The sequence below is a fragment of the Oncorhynchus nerka genome, linkage group LG14, assembly GCF_034236695.1.
Source record: "Oncorhynchus nerka isolate Pitt River linkage group LG14, Oner_Uvic_2.0, whole genome shotgun sequence".
NCBI classification, from domain to species: domain Eukaryota; kingdom Metazoa; phylum Chordata; class Actinopteri; order Salmoniformes; family Salmonidae; genus Oncorhynchus; species Oncorhynchus nerka.
In genome coordinates, this window is record NC_088409.1 from 78,511,862 (window position 1) to 78,529,535 (window position 17,674).

General features: G+C 43.4%; 1 protein-coding gene across 2 annotated transcripts in view; it reads right to left on the reverse strand.

Moving 5' to 3' along the window:
- The window catches only part of LOC115141932 (CUE domain-containing protein 1-like), a 53,039-nt gene extending 36,027 nt beyond the window's left edge, over nt 1-17,012 (reverse strand). For both annotated transcript variants that reach the window (XM_029681346.2, XM_029681345.2), the window contains exon 1: nt 16,766-17,012. The gene's annotated coding sequence lies outside the window, so the exon portion shown is untranslated. The remainder of the gene's footprint in view (nt 1-16,765) is intronic.
- Nucleotides 17,013-17,674: the final 662 nt, after the last annotated feature.

The window sequence follows — 17,674 nt, forward strand, 5'->3', positions numbered from 1 at the left end:
ATGGGAGCATCCGGCCATGATCCCTATCCCCATTAGCACAACAGAGCATCGTGTAGCATTACAATGGGAGCATCCGGCCATGATCCCTATCCCCATTAGCACAACAGAGCATCGTGTAGCATTACAATGGGAGCATCCGGCCATGATCCCTATCCCCATTAGCACAACAGAGCATCGTGTAGCATTACAATGGGAGCATCCAGCCATGATCCCTATCCCCGTTAGCACAACAGAGCATCGTGTAGCATTACAATGGGAGCATCCGACCATGATCCCTATCCCCATTAGCACAACAGAGCATCGTGTAGCATTACAATGGGAGCATCCAGCCATGATCCCTATCCCCATTAGCACAACAGAGCATCGTGTAGCATTACAATGGGAGCATCCGGCCATGATCCCTATCCCCATTAGCACAACAGAGCATCGTGTAGCATTACAATGGGAGCATCCGGCCATGATCCCTATCCCCATTAGCACAACAGAGCATCGTGTAGCATTACAATGGGAGCATCCGGCCATGATCCCTATCCCCATTAGCACAACAGAGCATCGTGTAGCATTACAATGGGAGCATCCAGCCATGATCCCTATCCCCATTAGCACAACAGAGCATCGTGTAGCATTACAATGGGAGCATCCGACCATGCCCCGACTGTACTGAAGACTAATCCATAAACATATTATTTATTCAGTCATGTGGCTTTGATGCACAAGTTACAGGCCTTTCAGGGTAATTATATTCTCACTGTGATCTTTTATGCACACCAGCCCTGCATTCATCTATTTATCTGGCTATTATGTTTGTAGCATTATCGTTGTTTAATAATTATTTTATATGGCATAGTAGTTCAAATCTAATCTCATCCATCGCTTAGAAAGGTAAAAAGCTACATTGCATGTGATGTGTCCAATAAAAAGCACATTATAAGGCCTAACTGTCTGTCATTTTTATCTATTGTGAAACCTAATAACATATATTTTGGAAACAATTGGCCTCCACTGATTTGGTAAGACTTTGGTGCCACAGAGAGAGAGGGCCTCAATCACTGTGAGGAAATGGGAAATAGCACAAATAACAGGAAGTTGTCAGATGAGATAACCCTTCCACAACAGAAGCAGAAGAGAGAGAGACGCCTTTAGCGGGGTGGGGGCGAGATGCTGTGAGTCAAGAGAAAGGTCATTTCTTAACACTCTGGGACAATCATCAGATGTCTTGATATGGAATGAAATCAAGTTGTATTGGTCGCGTACGCATATTTTGCAGATAACGCAGGTGCAGCTACAACAGTGCAGTAATACCTCACAATACACACAAATCAAAAACATTTAAATAAAGAAATATCAGAACAAGCCATGTCTCAGTGCGGAATATAAATATATGCGTACAGTGGCTTGAGAAGGTGTTCACCCCCTTGACATTTTTCCTATTTTGTTGCCTTACAACCTGGAATTAAAATACATTTTGGGGCGTTTGTATCATTTGAGTTACACAACATGCCTACCACTTTGAAGATGCAAAATATTTTCTATTGTGAAACAAACAAGAAAGATAAAAAAAAAAACTTGATCGTGCATAATTATTCACCCCCCCAAAGTCAATACTTTGTAGAGCCACCTTTTGCAGCAATTACAGCTGCAAGTCTCTTGGGGTGTCTCTATAAGCTTGGCACATCTAGCCACTGGGTTTTTTGCCCATTCTTCAAGGCAAAACTTCTCCAGCTCCTTCAAGTTGGAAGGGTTCCACTGGTGTTCCACTGGTGTACAGCAACCACAGATTCTCATACCACAGATTCTCAATTGGATTGAGGTCAGGGCTTTGACTGAGCCATTCCAAGACATATAAATGTTTCCCCTTAAAGCACTCGAGTCTTGCTTTAGCAGTATGTTAGGGTCATTGTCCTGCTGGAAGGTGAACCTCGGTCCCAGTCTCAAATCTCTGGAAAACTGAAACAGGTTTCCCTCAAGAATTTCCCTGTATTTTGCATCATCCGTCATTCTTTGAATTCTGACCAGTTTCCCAGTCCCTGACGATGAAAAACAACCCCACAGCATGATGCTGCCACGACCACCATGCTTTACTGTGGGGATGGTATTCTCGGGGTGATGAGAGGTGTTGGGTTTGCGCCAGACATAGCTTTTTCCTTGATGGTCAAAAAGCTAAATATTAGTCTCATCTGACCAGAGTACCTTCATCCATAAGTTTAGGGAGTCTCCCACATGCCTTTTGGCGAACACCAAACGTGTTTGCTTATTTTTTTCATTAAACAATGTATTGTTTTCCTGGCCACTCTTCTGTAAAGCGTGTACAGCTTAAAGTGGTCCTATGGACAGATACTCCAATCTCCTCTGTGGAGCTTTGCAGCTCCTTCAGGGTTATCTTTGGTCTCTTTGTTGCCTCTCTGATTAATACCCTCCTTGTTTGGAGAGCTCCTTGGTCATCAAGGTGCTTTGCGGTGTTGCAGACTCTGGGGCCTTTCAGAACAGGGGCATATATACACTGAGATCATGTGACACTTAAATAAAGTCCACCTGTGTGCAATCTAACTAATTATGTGACTTTTGAAGGTAATTGGTTCGCCATATCTTATTTAGGGGTTTCATAGCAAAGGGGGTGAATACATATGCACGCACCACTTTTCAGTTTTTTATTTTGTATAATCTTTTGAAACAAGTACATTTATTTTTCTCTTCACCAATTTGGATGATTTTGTGTATGTCCATTACAAGAAATCCAAATAAAAAATACATTTAAATTACAGGTAGTAATGCAACAAAATAGGAAAAACACCCAGAGGGATGAATACTTTTGCAAGGCACTGTACGTAATGGTGTGTATAGACCGTATGACAAACTGCCAGTCAATACATTATTGAACGAAACATTCACAAGAGACTTCTAGACATTGTCTGTTGGCCTAAATCTCACGCATGCAGGCTGAAACCCATAACTCTAAATTCTGTAGAAGTATCAGACAGAAAGGCTCATGATATAGCTCATTTAACAGGATTCTAAAGATGGTAGTTTTGTCATTATTCAGAGGACCTAAAAAAAGAGGTTTCCGGAATTAAAAAAGGAAATGTTGCATTCAACAACACTGCATAATTTGGAGCGAAGACCAAGTGATAGCGAGGTGTGGTGTAATAAATCACACAGTCGGTCATGTCTGGCTCCAACTGCCTCCTCCACCCCAGAAGCACAGAGGCTTTTAGCAGCCAGTCAGCAGTGGGACTTGAGAAATATGGAGTTTTAATGGACAAGGAGAAACCAGAACGGCAAATGCCTTTGGTCACACATTCATTTTGAATGAAGTGCAGTTCCTGTGGAGTTGAACCCCCCCCATCAGGCCCCAGCTCATTTTCCCTATTCGTCTGTGGAATACACTGCTTCTCCATAACTTACATACCACATACACACAGTTTGTAGACCTAGTCCACTTATCAAGGGTACAATAATAACGTCGTAATATTTCTTCATTTTGATGTGCATTGTCAGGTACACCAAAGGTGCTCTTTCCATGACAGACGGACCGGGTGAATTCAGGGGAAAACTATGATCCCTCATTGATGTCACTTCAATCAGTGTAGATGAAGGGGAGGAGACAGGTTAAAGAAGGATTTTTAAGCCTTGAGACAATTGACACATGGATTGTGTATGTGTGGCATTTAGAGGGTGACCGGGCAAGACAAAGGATGTAAGTGCCATTGAAAAAGGTATGAGGTGTGTCAAGAACTGCAACGCTGCTGGGTTTTTCATGCTCAACAGTTTCCTGTGTATCAAGAATGGTCCACCATCCAAAGGATATCCAGCCAACTTGACACAACTGTGGGAAGCAATGGAGTCAACATGGGCCATCATCCCTGTGGAACACTTGACACCTTGTGGAGTCCATGCCCTGTCTAATTGAGGCTGTTGTGAGGGCATAACAGGGTGCAACTAAATATTAGGAAGGTGTTCCTAAGGTTTTGTACACTCGGTGTACTGCACTGTTGGAGCTAGAAACATGAATAATTTTGCTACACCTGCGATAACATCTGCAAAATGTGTACGCGACCAATAAAAATGTATTTGAACAGCAGCTTTGGATTGGTGAATTGTTCCAACTTCCAGGTCATTGAGGTGAAAATCTAAGCGTAAGAAAATAAGGAAAAGGCGCTGCCTGCCTCCCTGAACCAGCTACAGTAATCACTTGTGACCCATAAGCATGGTGGGAGTGGGACAGGAAGTAGAGACAACAGAGCACTGAACCAAAGCCTAGTGACTACTGTGACAGTGGCAACCCATAATCCTTCCTGTTCAATGACCTGGTTCTGGGGAAGGAGGAGGAAGAGTGTGTGTGAAAGAGGAGAGCGAGCAAGAGGGAGCGATAGAATGTGAGTGTGTGCCTGACTGAGTGAGTGGAGGGCACATCGATGTCAGTGGAAGCGTTACTGGAAATGTCAACCCCCCCTCTCCCATTTGTCCTCCTCCTCTTCCTGTAAGCCTTAAATGTGTGTGCCTGCTGCATCTGTCAGAAAACACGTTATAAAACTAATAATGACAACCATGGTTGTAGCAGGCCCTTTCTGGGCCATCTGTCACGCAGGGGAATAGAGAGTTTTTACCTCCTACTACCCCAGGGAGAGAGTTGACTGACTCACTGAGATGATTCATAGATCTAATTTCACACAACCCAGGGAAGAATGCGCTTTAGATGCCCTTCAATGAAATGGCAAATAAATGGCTTGTTTATTTTTTTAGCCGCAAAGCAGAAAGGAGAGTGATAGAACAAAACTTACCAGTCAAAACGTTGGATGTTAATACCATGGTTACAAAGACTAAGTGAAAGATGTCATGATAAAACAGAGATTAAACAAATATAGGGCTACAGCAAGTAGTGAAAACAGCCCATAGACAGACCATACTAGTCAGTTGGGCCCCGCCCAAATCTTTCATCCTCTCATCCAGACAGAACTCTGGGATAGAGGAGAACGTTCCCATGTGGCATCACATGGTCACTGATGAGTACCATCGGGTGATAGAAGAGGAGGGGGGACAACATGGTAGAGGGGGGTTATCCAGATGGGCCTCACTCTGGCCCATCTGCCTGCCTTTCCCAGCATCCCCTGGGAGGGCCAAACAGAGGGTCAGGAGCCATATGCAAATCAGGGGACCCTGTGAAGGGGGAAGGGAGTGGCAGCACCTAGCTGGGGCATGCAGCCATAAAGGAGAAGATGCAGGTCAGGGGACCCTGTGAAGGGAGTGGCAGCACCTAGCTGGGGCATGCAGCCATAAAGGAGAAGATGCAGGTCAGGGGACCCTGTGAAGGGAGTGGCAGCACCTAGCTGGGGCATGCAGCCGAAAAGGAGAAGATGCAGGTCAGGGGACCCTGTGAAGGGGGAAGGGAGTGGCAGCACCTAGCTGGGGCATGCAGCCGTAAAGGAGAAGATGCAGGTCAGGGGACCCTGTGAAGGGGGAAGGGAGTGGCAGCACCTAGCTGGGGCATGCAGCCATAAAGGAGAAGATGCAGATCAGGGGACCCTGTGAAGGGGGAAGGGAGTGGCAGCACCTAGCTGGGGCATGCAGCCGTAAAGGAGAAGATGCAGGTCAGGGGACCCTGTGAAGGGAGTGGCAGCACCTAGCTGGGGCATGCAGCCGAAAAGGAGAAGATGCAGGTCAGGGGACCCTGTGAAGGGGGAAGGGAGTGGCAGCACCTAGCTGGGGCATGCAGCCGTAAAGGAGAAGATGCAGGTCAGGGGACCCTGTGAAGGGGGAAGGGAGTGGCAGCACCTAGCTGGGGCATGCAGCCGTAAAGGAGAAGATGCAGGTCAGGGGACCCTGTGAAGGGGGAAGGGAGTGGCAGCACCTAGCTGGGGCATGCAGCCGTAAAGGAGAAGATGCAGGTCAGGGGACCCTGTGAAGGGGGAAGGGAGTGGCAGCACCTAGCTGGGGCATGCAGCCATAAAGGAGAAGATGCAGATCAGGGGACCCTGTGAAGGGGGAAGGGAGTGGCAGCACCTAGCTGGGGCATGCAGCCGTAAAGGAGAAGATGCAGGTCAGGGGACCCTGTGAAGGGAGTGGCAGCACCTAGCTGGGGCATGCAGCCGAAAAGGAGAAGATGCAGGTCAGGGGACCCTGTGAAGGGGAAGGGAGTGGCAGCACCTAGCTGGGGCATGCAGCCGTAAAGGAGAAGATGCAGGTCAGGGGACCCTGTGAAGGGGGAAGGGAGTGGCAGCACCTAGCTGGGGCATGCAGCCGTAAAGGAGAAGATGCAGGTCAGGGGACCCTGTGAAGGGGAAGGGAGTGGCAGCACCTAGCTGGGGCATGCAGCCATAAAGGAGAAGATGCAGATCAGGGGACCCTGTGAAGGGGGAAGGGAGTGGCAGCACCTAGCTGGGGCATGCAGCCGTAAAGGAGAAGATGCAGGTCAGGGGACCCTGTGAAGGGAGTGGCAGCACCTAGCTGGGGCATGCAGCCGAAAAGGAGAAGATGCAGGTCAGGGGACCCTGTGAAGGGGAAGGGAGTGGCAGCACCTAGCTGGGGCATGCAGCCGTAAAGGAGAAGATGCAGGTCAGGGGACCCTGTGAAGGGGAAGGGAGTGGCAGCACCTAGCTGGGGCATGCAGCCGTAAAGGAGAAGATGCAGGTCAGGGGACCCTGTGAAGGGGGAAGGGAGTGGCAGCACCTAGCTGGGGCATGCAGCCTTAAAGGAGAAGATGCAGGTCAGGGGACCCTGTGAAGGGGGAAGGGAGTGGCAGCACCTAGCTGGGGCATGCAGCCGTAAAGGAGAAGATGCAGGTCAGGGGACCCTGTGAAGGGGGAAGGGAGTGGCAGCACCTAGCTGGGGCATGCAGCCGAAAAGGAGAAGATGCAGGTCAGGTTTTTTAACATGCCTCCTCCTCCATCAGTCTTTATCTCTGATCTGTGGATGGACAGACCATTGGCCTTGTAGGAAGAAAGAGAAATCCACAAGTTATGGTGGTTTCCTTGCAGATAGAAATAAAACCGTAGAGAACTGACACAAATCCACTCAATTTCATCAGTATGCAATAAAAGAGCAATTACTAAAGCACTATGTAACAGTGTAATAAACAGTGTTACTACACAGAAGGATTTCCGTTAGTAAAATGTGGTGTCAGACAACATGACCGGGAAGATTTTTTATTTACCATTTGAGAAATCTCAGACCCATATGCACTGGGTTAGTAATCCATTAGGGCATCCAACCACGGTGCTCAGAATGACACAAATCACATTTACATTATGGTAATGCATCTTAACAGAACATGTAACTCATGTAATGAAGCAGCCAATAAAACAGCACTTTCAAACATTTGCCAAAAAACAATTTTCGAGAACACCATTCTTAACAGTGCACCTGATAGTGGTTCCATATGTGACCGATAAAATCTCTGTTAGAAAGATGGGGAATCTAAAGACGCAACAACTGCGACGGGTTGCTAATACGACCAGGATTGTACATTTGGCTTCTGGATAACCAAAGAAAGTTGATATGAAATCCAGTAGAACGGGAGATAAATTAAATGGCGGTCCAATAAGGGAAGTAAATGGAAATACATTTGATAAATTCATTATAATCACTCCTGTCTATACATAAATACAAATCATAAAAAAATACTTCAACAGCAAGTATGACTTAGCCAAAGAGGACTCGAGGACAGGATCATTAGCTCATAGGCCTATGCATATTTGGGTAGCCCGCAATTTGGGCAGCGAGCGTGGCAATAGGCCTGCCTAGCTGATTACGGAGTTGCAGCTGTCAGCGAAAAGCATCTAAAATATATATGTGTGACTATAAAGTTTCTTGAGTATAATTAAAACAAGGGGTATGTGGCAGAGACGTAGGTGAGTCTCTCTCCAGAATGGCTCAGCTGTCTCCTGCCAACTCTTGCACATTCATTGTGTGTGTGGTTTGCCCTCTGATACATTTTTAAAAATCAATTCCCCATAACATATGTCATCAGTAGTAAATGTACCGTTACTCATCATTTGGTTACATACATTTCTGTTATTGCATTTATTAAATGAGTTATTTACCGTTTCATTCTCACAGTTGAAATGTTGTTTGCAGGGTTCAAAACAAGTTTATTTCATAACCATCATTTGCGAGATTTGTCATTTTTTTCATTGTCTTTTGTTTGGAGTGCCCCATATATCTGGTGTCTCTGTCCTGATAATGTTGCGGTAGAGATTTATCAGGAGGTGCTGCAGCACTCTCAGCACCCCTACATGTTGAGGTAGAGATTTCTCAGGTGTTGCTGCAGCACTCTCAGCACCCCTACTTCCCGCGGCTATAGTAGAAAAGTGTTTTTTTAAACATCCATTGTGAATGATAATATATTAAAACTATGAAGGGAAAAGGAGGATATCTAGTCAGTTGTACAACTGAACGCATTCAACTGAAATGTGTCTTCCACAGTTAACCCAAACGCTCTGAACCAGAGAGGTGCAGGGGGCTAGTTCCTCAGAGTAAGCTATTTGAAAAATATTTCCAACAGTCTCCCCTTCAATAATCACCAATCATCGATGTGAAAGCGCAATGGGAGTTATAGGCCTAAAGCTGAATTGGCCTATATAGGCTGTGTTCCATAGGCTTATTTCTTTAGCCGCCCATAGATCACCGTGTATCAATGTGTCCATATGGCAGAGGCTGTTTATCAAATCCAATTTTATTTGTCACATGCGTCGAATACAACAGGAAAATGCTCACTTACAAGCCCTTAACCAACAATGCAGTTAAGAAAAATAAGTGTTAAGCAAAAATAGATAAGTAAAAAAATATATATATTTTTTTTAATTAACGAGCAGCAGTAAAAGTAGCGAGGCGACATACAGGGGGTACCGGTACGGAGTCAATGTGCAGGGATACAGGTTAGTCAAGGTAATATGTACATGTAGGTAAAGTTAAAGTGACTATGCATAGATAATCAGAGAGTAGCAGCAGTGTAAAAGAGGGGTGGGATGGGGGAGGACAATGCAAATAGTCTAGGTAGCCATTTGATTAGCTGTTCATGAATCTTATGGCTTGGGGGTAGACGCTGTTAACCTCTTACCTCTACCTGGGACGCTTGCGTCTCAACTAGAGCTCTGGAAATGCAAATGCGCTACGCTAAATGCTAATAGTATTAGTTAAAACTCAAAAGTTCATTAAAATACACATGCAGGGTATCAAATTAAAGCTACACTCGTTGTGAATCCAGGCAACAAGTCAGATTTTTAAAATGCTTTTCGGCGACAGCATGAGAAGCTATTATCTGATAGCATGCACCAATACACTACAACAGAAAAGCACAGCAGGGGACGTAAACAAAATAATTAGCATTTCGGCGTTACACAAACCGCACAATAAAATAGAAAACAGTCATTACCTTTCACCATCTTCTTTGTTGGCACTCCTAGATGTCCCATAAACACTATTGGGTCTTTATTTCGATTAAATCGGGCCATATAAAGCCAAGATATCGTTATATGTAGACTGTGTGATAAACGAAAAAACAGCGATTTCACAACGTAACGTCATTTTTTAAAATTCAAAAAGTAGACGATAAACTTTCACAAAACACTTCGAAATACGTTTGTAATGCTACTTTAGGTATTAGTAAACGTTAATAAGCGATAAAAATCATCCGTAGGCGATGTACATATCAGTAGCTGTCGTCTTGGAAAAAATTTCAGGAGAGAGCTCTTCCGGAATGATCTGGGCGGAGACCGGAGGTACGTCGTGCCCCTCTTTCGGTTCAACCAAGAATCAAAGAGGATTAAATTCACAAGATACTCGACTGCATGGGGATGCTGTGGGAGTTGAATGCTCGGTCTTATCTAATTCGGCTCACTGTTAACAATTGCTGGAAGTGGCGCAAGGATATTTATTTCCATTTTCTGTGATCAGGTTTTCCTGCGCTTTCCGATGTAACGCACGTTATGTAATAGCCACAGTCGTGATTTAACCAGTTTTAAAAACGTCTGAGGGTTTCCTATACACACATTCTAACCATATGAACGTACTATATTCCTGGCATGAGTAGCAGGGCGCTGAAATGTTGCGCGATTTTTAACAAAATGTTCAAAAAAGTAGAGGGTAGGAGCAACTAGTTAAGAAGCCTTTTGGACCTAGACTTGGCACTCTGGTACGCTTGCCGTGCGGAAGCAGAGAGAACAGTCTATGACAAGGGTGGCTGGAGTCTTAGACTATTTTTAGGCCCTTCCTCTGACAGCGCCTGGTATAGAGGTCCTGGGTGGCAGGAAGCTTGGATGTGCTGGGCCGTACGTACTACCCTCTGTAGTGCCTTGTGGTCAGAGGTAGAGCAGTTGCCATACCAGGCAGTGATGCAGCCAGACAGGATGCTCTCGATGGTGCAGCTGTAGAACCTTTTGAGGAACTGAGGACCCATGCCAAATCTTTTTAGTTTCCTGAGGGGGAATAGGCTTTGTCGTGCCCTCTTCACAACTGTCTTGGTATGTTTGGACCATGTTAGTTTGTTGGTGATGTGGACACCAAGGAACTTGAAGCTCTCAACCTGCTCCACTGCCCTGTCGGTGAGAATGGGGGTGTGCTCGGTCCACCTATTCCTGTAGTCCACAATCACCTCCATTGTCTGGATCACGTTGAGGGAGATGTTGTTATCTTGGCACCATGCGGCCAGGTCTCTGACCTCCTCCCTCAGGCCTACCACTGTCATCGGCAAAACTAATGATGGTGTTGGAGTCATGCCTGGCCATGCAGTCATTTGTGAATAGGGAGTATAGGAGGGGACTGAGCACGTACCCCTGAGGGCCCCCCGTGTTGAGGATCAGAGTGGCAGATGTGTTGTTACCTACCCTTACCACCTGGGGGCAGCCCGTCAGGAAGTCCATGATCCAGTTGCAGAGAGAGGTGCTTAGTCCCAGGGTCCTTAGCTTACTGATGAGCTATGAGGGCAATATGGCGTTGAACGCTGATCTGCAGACAAAGAATAGCATTCTCATATACACTACCATTCAAAAGTTTGGGGTCACTTAGAAAAGTCCATTTTTGTCCATTAAAATAACATCAAATTGATCAGAAATACAGTGTATACATTTTTAATGTTGTAAATTACTATTGTAGCTGGAAACGGCTGATTTTTAATAGAATATCTACATAGGCCGATTATCAGCAACCATCACTCCTGCGTTCCAACGGCACATTGTGCTAGCTAATCCAAGTTAACCATTTTAAAAGACTAATTGATCATTAGAAAACCCTTTTGCGATTGTTAGCACAGCTGAAAACTATTGTTCTGATTAAAGAAGCAATAAAACTGGCCATCTTTAGAAGAGTTGAGTATCTGGAGCGTCAGCATTTGTGGGTTCGATTACATGTTCAAAATGGCCAGAAACAAATAACTTTCTTCTGAAACTCGCCAGTCTATTCTTGTTCTGAGAAATGATGGCTATTCCATGCGAGAAATTGACAATAAACTGAAGATCTCGTACAACGCTGTGTACGACTCCAGCGCAAACTGGCTCTAACCAGAATAGAAAGAGTGGGAGGCCCCGGTGCACAACTGAGCAAGAGGACAAGTACATGAGAGTGTCTAGTTTGAGAAACAGACGCCTCACAAGTCCTCAACTGGCAGCTTCATTAAATAGTACGCGATTATCTAACACAACATGCAATTGGACCACAGGAGTGATGGTTGCTGAGAATGGGCCTCTGTACGCCTATGTAGATATTTCATTAAAAATCTGCCGTGTCCAGCTACAATAGTCATTTACAACATTCACAACGTCTACACTGTATTGCTGATCAATTTGATGTTATTTAAAAATGGACAACATTTTTTTGCTTTTCTTTCAAAAACAAGTGACCCCAAACTTTTGAGTGGTAGTGTAGGTGTTCCTTTTGTCCAGGTGGGAGAGGGCAGTGTGGAGTGCAATAAAGATTGCATCATCTGTGGATCTGTTGGGGCGGTATGCAAATTGGAGTGGGTCTAGGGTTTCTGGTTACAGACCTGATTTCTGCGGGTCGGTAGTCATTTAGGCAGGTTACCTTAGTGTTCTTGGGCACAGGGACTATGGTGGTCTGCTTGAAACATGTTAGTATTACAGACTCAGACAGAGACAGGTTGAAAATGTCAGAAGACACTTGCCAGTTGGTCAGCGCATGCTCGGAGTACACGTCTTGGTAATCCGTCTGGCCCTGCGGCCTTGTGAATGTTGACCTGTTTAAAGATCTTACTCACATCGGCTACGGAGAGCATGATCACACAGTCGTCCGGAACAGCTGATGCTCTCATGCATGCTTCAGTGTTGCTTGCCTCAAAGCAAGCATAGAAGTAATTTAGCTCATCTGGTTGGCTCAAATCACTGGGCAGCTCGCGTCTGTGCTTCCCTTTGTAGTCTGTAATAGTTTGCAAGACCTGCCACATCTGACAAGTGACGGAGCCAGTGTAGTACGATTCAATCTTAGTCCTGTATTGACGCTTTGCCTGTTTGATGCTTTGTCTCAGGCAATAGTGTTTTAAAATAAAAAAAATTAATAAGCGTCTGGGTTAGAGTCCTGCTCCTTGAAAGCGGCAGATCTACCCTTTAGCTCAATGGGGATGTTGCCTGTAATCCATGGCTTCTGGTTGGGGTATGTACGTATGGTCACTGTGGGGACGATGTCATCGATGCACTTATTGATGTGGTGTACTCCTCAATGCCATCGTAAGAATCCCGGAATATATTCCAGTCTGTGCTAGCAAAACAGTCTTGTAGCTTAGCATCTGCGTCATCTGACCACTGTTTTATTGACAGAGTCACTGGTGCTTCCTGCTTTAGTTGTTTGTTTGTTTGTTTGTAAGCGGGAATCAGGAGGATAGAATTATGGTCAGATTTGCCAAATGGAGGACGAGGGAGAGTTGTGTATGCGTCTCTATGTGTGGAGTAAAGGTGGTCGAGTTTTTTCCCCCTCTGGTTGCACATTTAACATGCTGGTAGAAATGAGGTAAAACGGATTTAAGTTTCCCTGCATTAAAGTACCCGGCCACTAGGAGCGTCCCCCCTGGATGAGCGTTTTCCTGTTTGCTTATGGCAGTATACAGCTCATTAAGTGCGGTCTTAGTGCCAGCATCGGTTTGTGGTGGTATGTAGACTAGAGGTCGACTGATTATGATTTTTCAACGCTGATATATTGGAGGACCAAAAAAAGCCAATACCGATTCAAATCGGTCAATTTATATATATATATATTTGTAATAATGACAATTACAACAATACTGAATGAACACTTATTTTAACTTTATATAATACATCAATAAAATCAATTTAGCCTCCAATAAATAATGAAACATGTTCAATTTGGTTTAAATAATGCAAAAACAAAGTGTTGGAGAATATGTGCCATGTAAAAAAGCTAACGTTTAAGTTCCTTGCTCAGAACATATAAAAGCTGGTGGTTACTTTTAACATGAGTCTTCATGTTCCAAGATGAGAACAAACTCTTGACCCGGAATATTTTGAAATCCTTGGAACTGTAAAGAATTTCTAGAGCAAGAAGAGGAATATTCACGGATTCAACATCAGTTCAGACTATAGACAGAGTGGCATCAAAGCAGCCGTGACGCTTTGGACCAGAGGTCAACCGATTAATCAGAATGGCCGATTAATTAGGGCCGATTTCAAGATTTCATAATAAATCGGTATTTTTGGACACAGACTTGCCAATATGTTTATTTTTATTTTTTAACACACCTTTATTTTACATGGCAAGTCAGTTAGGAACACATTCTTATTTTCGATGACGGCCTAGGAACTACCTGTTACGAGAGGGCAGCAAGAAGCCAAGATAAGTTGCTAGCTAGCATTAAACTTATCTTATAAAAAACAATACATCTTAACATAATCACTAGTTAAACTAGTAATATCATCAACCATGTGTAGTTTATCTAGCGTGCCCTGCGTTGCATATAATCGATGCGGTGCCTGTTAATTTCTTATTGAATCACAGCCTACTTCGACAAACGGGTGATGATTTAACAAGCGCATTTGCGAAAAAAGCACTGTCGTTGCACCAATGTACCAAACCATAAGCATCAATGCCTTTCTTTAAAATCAATACACAAGTATATATTTTAAAACCTGCATATTTAGTTAATATTGCCTGCTAACATGAATTTCTTATAACTAGGCAAATTGTGTCACTTCTCTTGCGTTCCGTGCAAGCAGTCAGGGTATATGCATCAGTTTGGGCCGCCTGGCTCATTGCGAACTGTGTGAAGCCCATTTATTCCTAACAAAGGCCGTAATTTGCCAGAATTGTACATACTTATGATATAACATTGAAGGTTGTAAATGTAACAGCAATATTTAGACTTAGGGATGCCATCCGTTAGATAAAATACGGAACGTTCCGTATTTCACTGAAATAATAAATATTTTGTTTTCGAAATGATAGTTTCCGGATTGGACCATTTTAATTACCAAAGGCTCGTATTTCTGTGTGTTATTATGTTATAATTAAGTCTATGATTTGATAGAGCAGTCTGACTGAGTGATGGTAGGCACCAGCAGGCTCGTAAGCATTCATTCAAACAGCACTTTCGTGCGTTTGCCAGCAGCTCTTCATTGCGCTGTTTATGATTTCAAGCCTATCAACTCCCGAGATTAGGCTGGTGTAACCGGTGTGAAATGGCTAGCTAGTTAGCGGGGTGCGCGCTAATAGCGTTTCAAACGTCACTCGCTCTGAGACTTTGAGTAGTTGTTCCCCTTGCTCTGCATGGGTAACGCTGCTTCGAGGGTGGCTGTTATCGATGTGTTCCTGGTTCGAGCCCAGGTAGGAGCGAGGAGAGGGACAGAAGCTATACTGTTACACTGGCAATACTAAAGTGCCTATAAGAACATCCAATAGTCAAAGGTATATGAAATACAAATCGTAGAGAGAGAAATAGTCCTATAATTCCTATAATAACTACAACATAAAACTTCTTACCTGGGAATATTGAAGACTCATGTTAAAAGGAACCACCAGCTTTCATATGTTCTCATGTTCTGAGCAGGGAACTTAAACGTTAGCTTTCTTACATGGCACATATTGCACTTTTACTTTATTCTCCAACACTTTGTTTTTGCATTATTTAAACCAAATTGAAAATGTTTCATTATTTATTTGAGGCTAAATGGATTTTTATTGATGTATTACATTAAGTTAAAATAAGTGTTCATTCAATATTGTTGTAATTGTCTTTTTTATTTATTTTTAAATTGGACGATTATTCGGTATCGGCTTTTTCTGGTCCTCCAATAATCGGTATCGGTGTTGAAAAATCCTAACCGGTCGACCTCTACTTTGGACATATCAGAGTTTTCTGTTACATGAAAATGTTATCATCCTTGACACAGACATGCTTGAACATCTTATGAACACAATCAATAATGTTGTACTGTTTAGAAGTAACTGCCACAGTTTAGGACACACATGATAAATATCCACTATTCTTTCATAATAATAGGTATACTAGCCTTAGGTATACTTGCCAACAAAGCTTATTGTGAAAGCTTTGTTGGCACATGGGAACTTTAATAATATACTGTGCGAGATAATGTAAGGATGTGCATCTTATTGATCGTGAATAAATATCTACAGTGTGGCTTTATTAACGGTGAACCATCACTCCATTGCTCTGGCAGCTGTCTTTGTTCGTGTAACTGACTAAAAATCAGGCATGTGTTGCTTGATCGCTTTATGAACAAATTCCTGTCAACTACAGGTAACTGTCAAAATAAAAGAAACATCAACATAAAGTGTATTGATAGGGCGTTGGGCCACCACGAGCCATCAGAACAGCTTCAATGCGCCTTGGCATAGATTCTACAAGTGTCTGGATTCAACGGCATTCTTCCACAAGAAATTCTATAATTTTGTATTTTGTTGATGGTGGTGGAAAACTCTCAGATGCAGCTCCAGAATCTCCAGTAAGTGAGTTAAGATCTGGTGACCGTAAACCACACCACTTATGCTCCTTTGAGACCTCTCTTTCAAAGTCACAGATCTACACCCACAATAAAATTTGCTAAATATGTTTACGTGACCAATGCAATTTGATCTCTGCTTCTATCCATGGTAGACAAAAAAAAATGGCCAACTGGACATTTTCATACATGACCCTAAGTATGATGGGATGTTAATTGCTTAATTACCTCAGGAACAACACCTGTGTTGAAGCACCTGCTTTCATTATGCGTTGTATCCCCAATTTACTCAAGTGTTACCTTTATATGCTGTTTGTTTAGGATTTGAGTTTACGATATTAAAACATTATTTGACATTTACTGCTTAAGAAGACAGCTAACGTTAGCTAGCTAAATCAGTGAATGCAAGCAAACTAATGTTAGTTGTGTGGATTGCGGTAAGGGACTTAGCTAGCGGAAATACTTTTTAGAAAAACTATAGTATAAGCGAATGCGACAGCATTTAAGGCAAGCAAACACATCTGTTCACTAGTTAGCTACTTGGGACACAACAATATATATTTGTATAACTAACATCAACCCTTGTTCTATATGTGACAACTGTGCAATCCTGGGACGCTGCTGTTCAGAAGGGCCTCGCTGACTCCCAATTCCAACATAGAAAACAGACAATCCATCAAGGTTCACTTTACCCAGTGTCCTTTAGCTATTCATCATCTTAGTAAATTGTTAACACTTAAAACGTTACTTCGTTGTGTTCTAAATCAGTTAGCTAGTAAAAAAAAATGCACATTTGGTTAGCGTTTACTTGCTAGCTAGCTGGAAAACAGTCAAATGTAGCTAATGTTACTTACTCATTGAAAAGCAGACAAATGGTTTCCGAAGGGGAACTACGACGGTGATTTCTTCTGTCAATGTTATTTTTATTGCCAAACAGATTGTGGATGACTCTCTTCAGTGACCGTGTTTTGAAAGTCCGAATTATTGCAACAGAGGGATCTCCACGAAACTGTGCCTGTGTTGGCTGATTGTAGTAAACCAGAGCTATGAAAACAATGTCTGCCGGTCGGAGGCACAGAGCCTGCATCATGTTGTAAGAACAACACACCTTCCTAGCGGACAAATGGGAGAAATACAGTAGTGAGCAGAGATTTATTTATGTTAAAGAGGCGAATGTACACTTGTGCTTAGCCTACAGTTGAAAGCATGTATGTTTGAAGACGTAATGACAGAAATGTACTGCACTTTTTACTGAGAAAAAACACATAGGACTACCTTTTCCTTCAGATAAGCAACATATGAGACTGACCCAATTAATCCCTTTGGTGATCCCAATAATGTAGCTAGCAAATTTACAAGATAGCGACAGTAGTTTCCTTGGTAACCAAACAAACATACTCGCTAGTTTAGCAACCCAAACCATCAGTCCTAGCTTGCTATTATGAAAATCGAATTGAACAATGACAATATTTTCAATTCAAATTTTGCTTTCAAAAGCAACTCAAACATAGAACACATTACCAAAAGTCTCGTTGAACATCTCATTCCAAAATTATGGGCATTAATATGGAGTTGGTCCCCCCTTTGCTACCACAAAAGCCTCCACACTTCTGGGAAGGCTTTCCACTAGATGTTGGAACATTGCTGCGGGGACTTGCTTCCATTCAGCCACAAGAGCATTAGTGAAGTCGGGCACTGATGTTGGGCGATTAGGCCTGGCTCGCAGTCCGCATTCTAATTCATCCCAAAGGTGTTCGATGGTG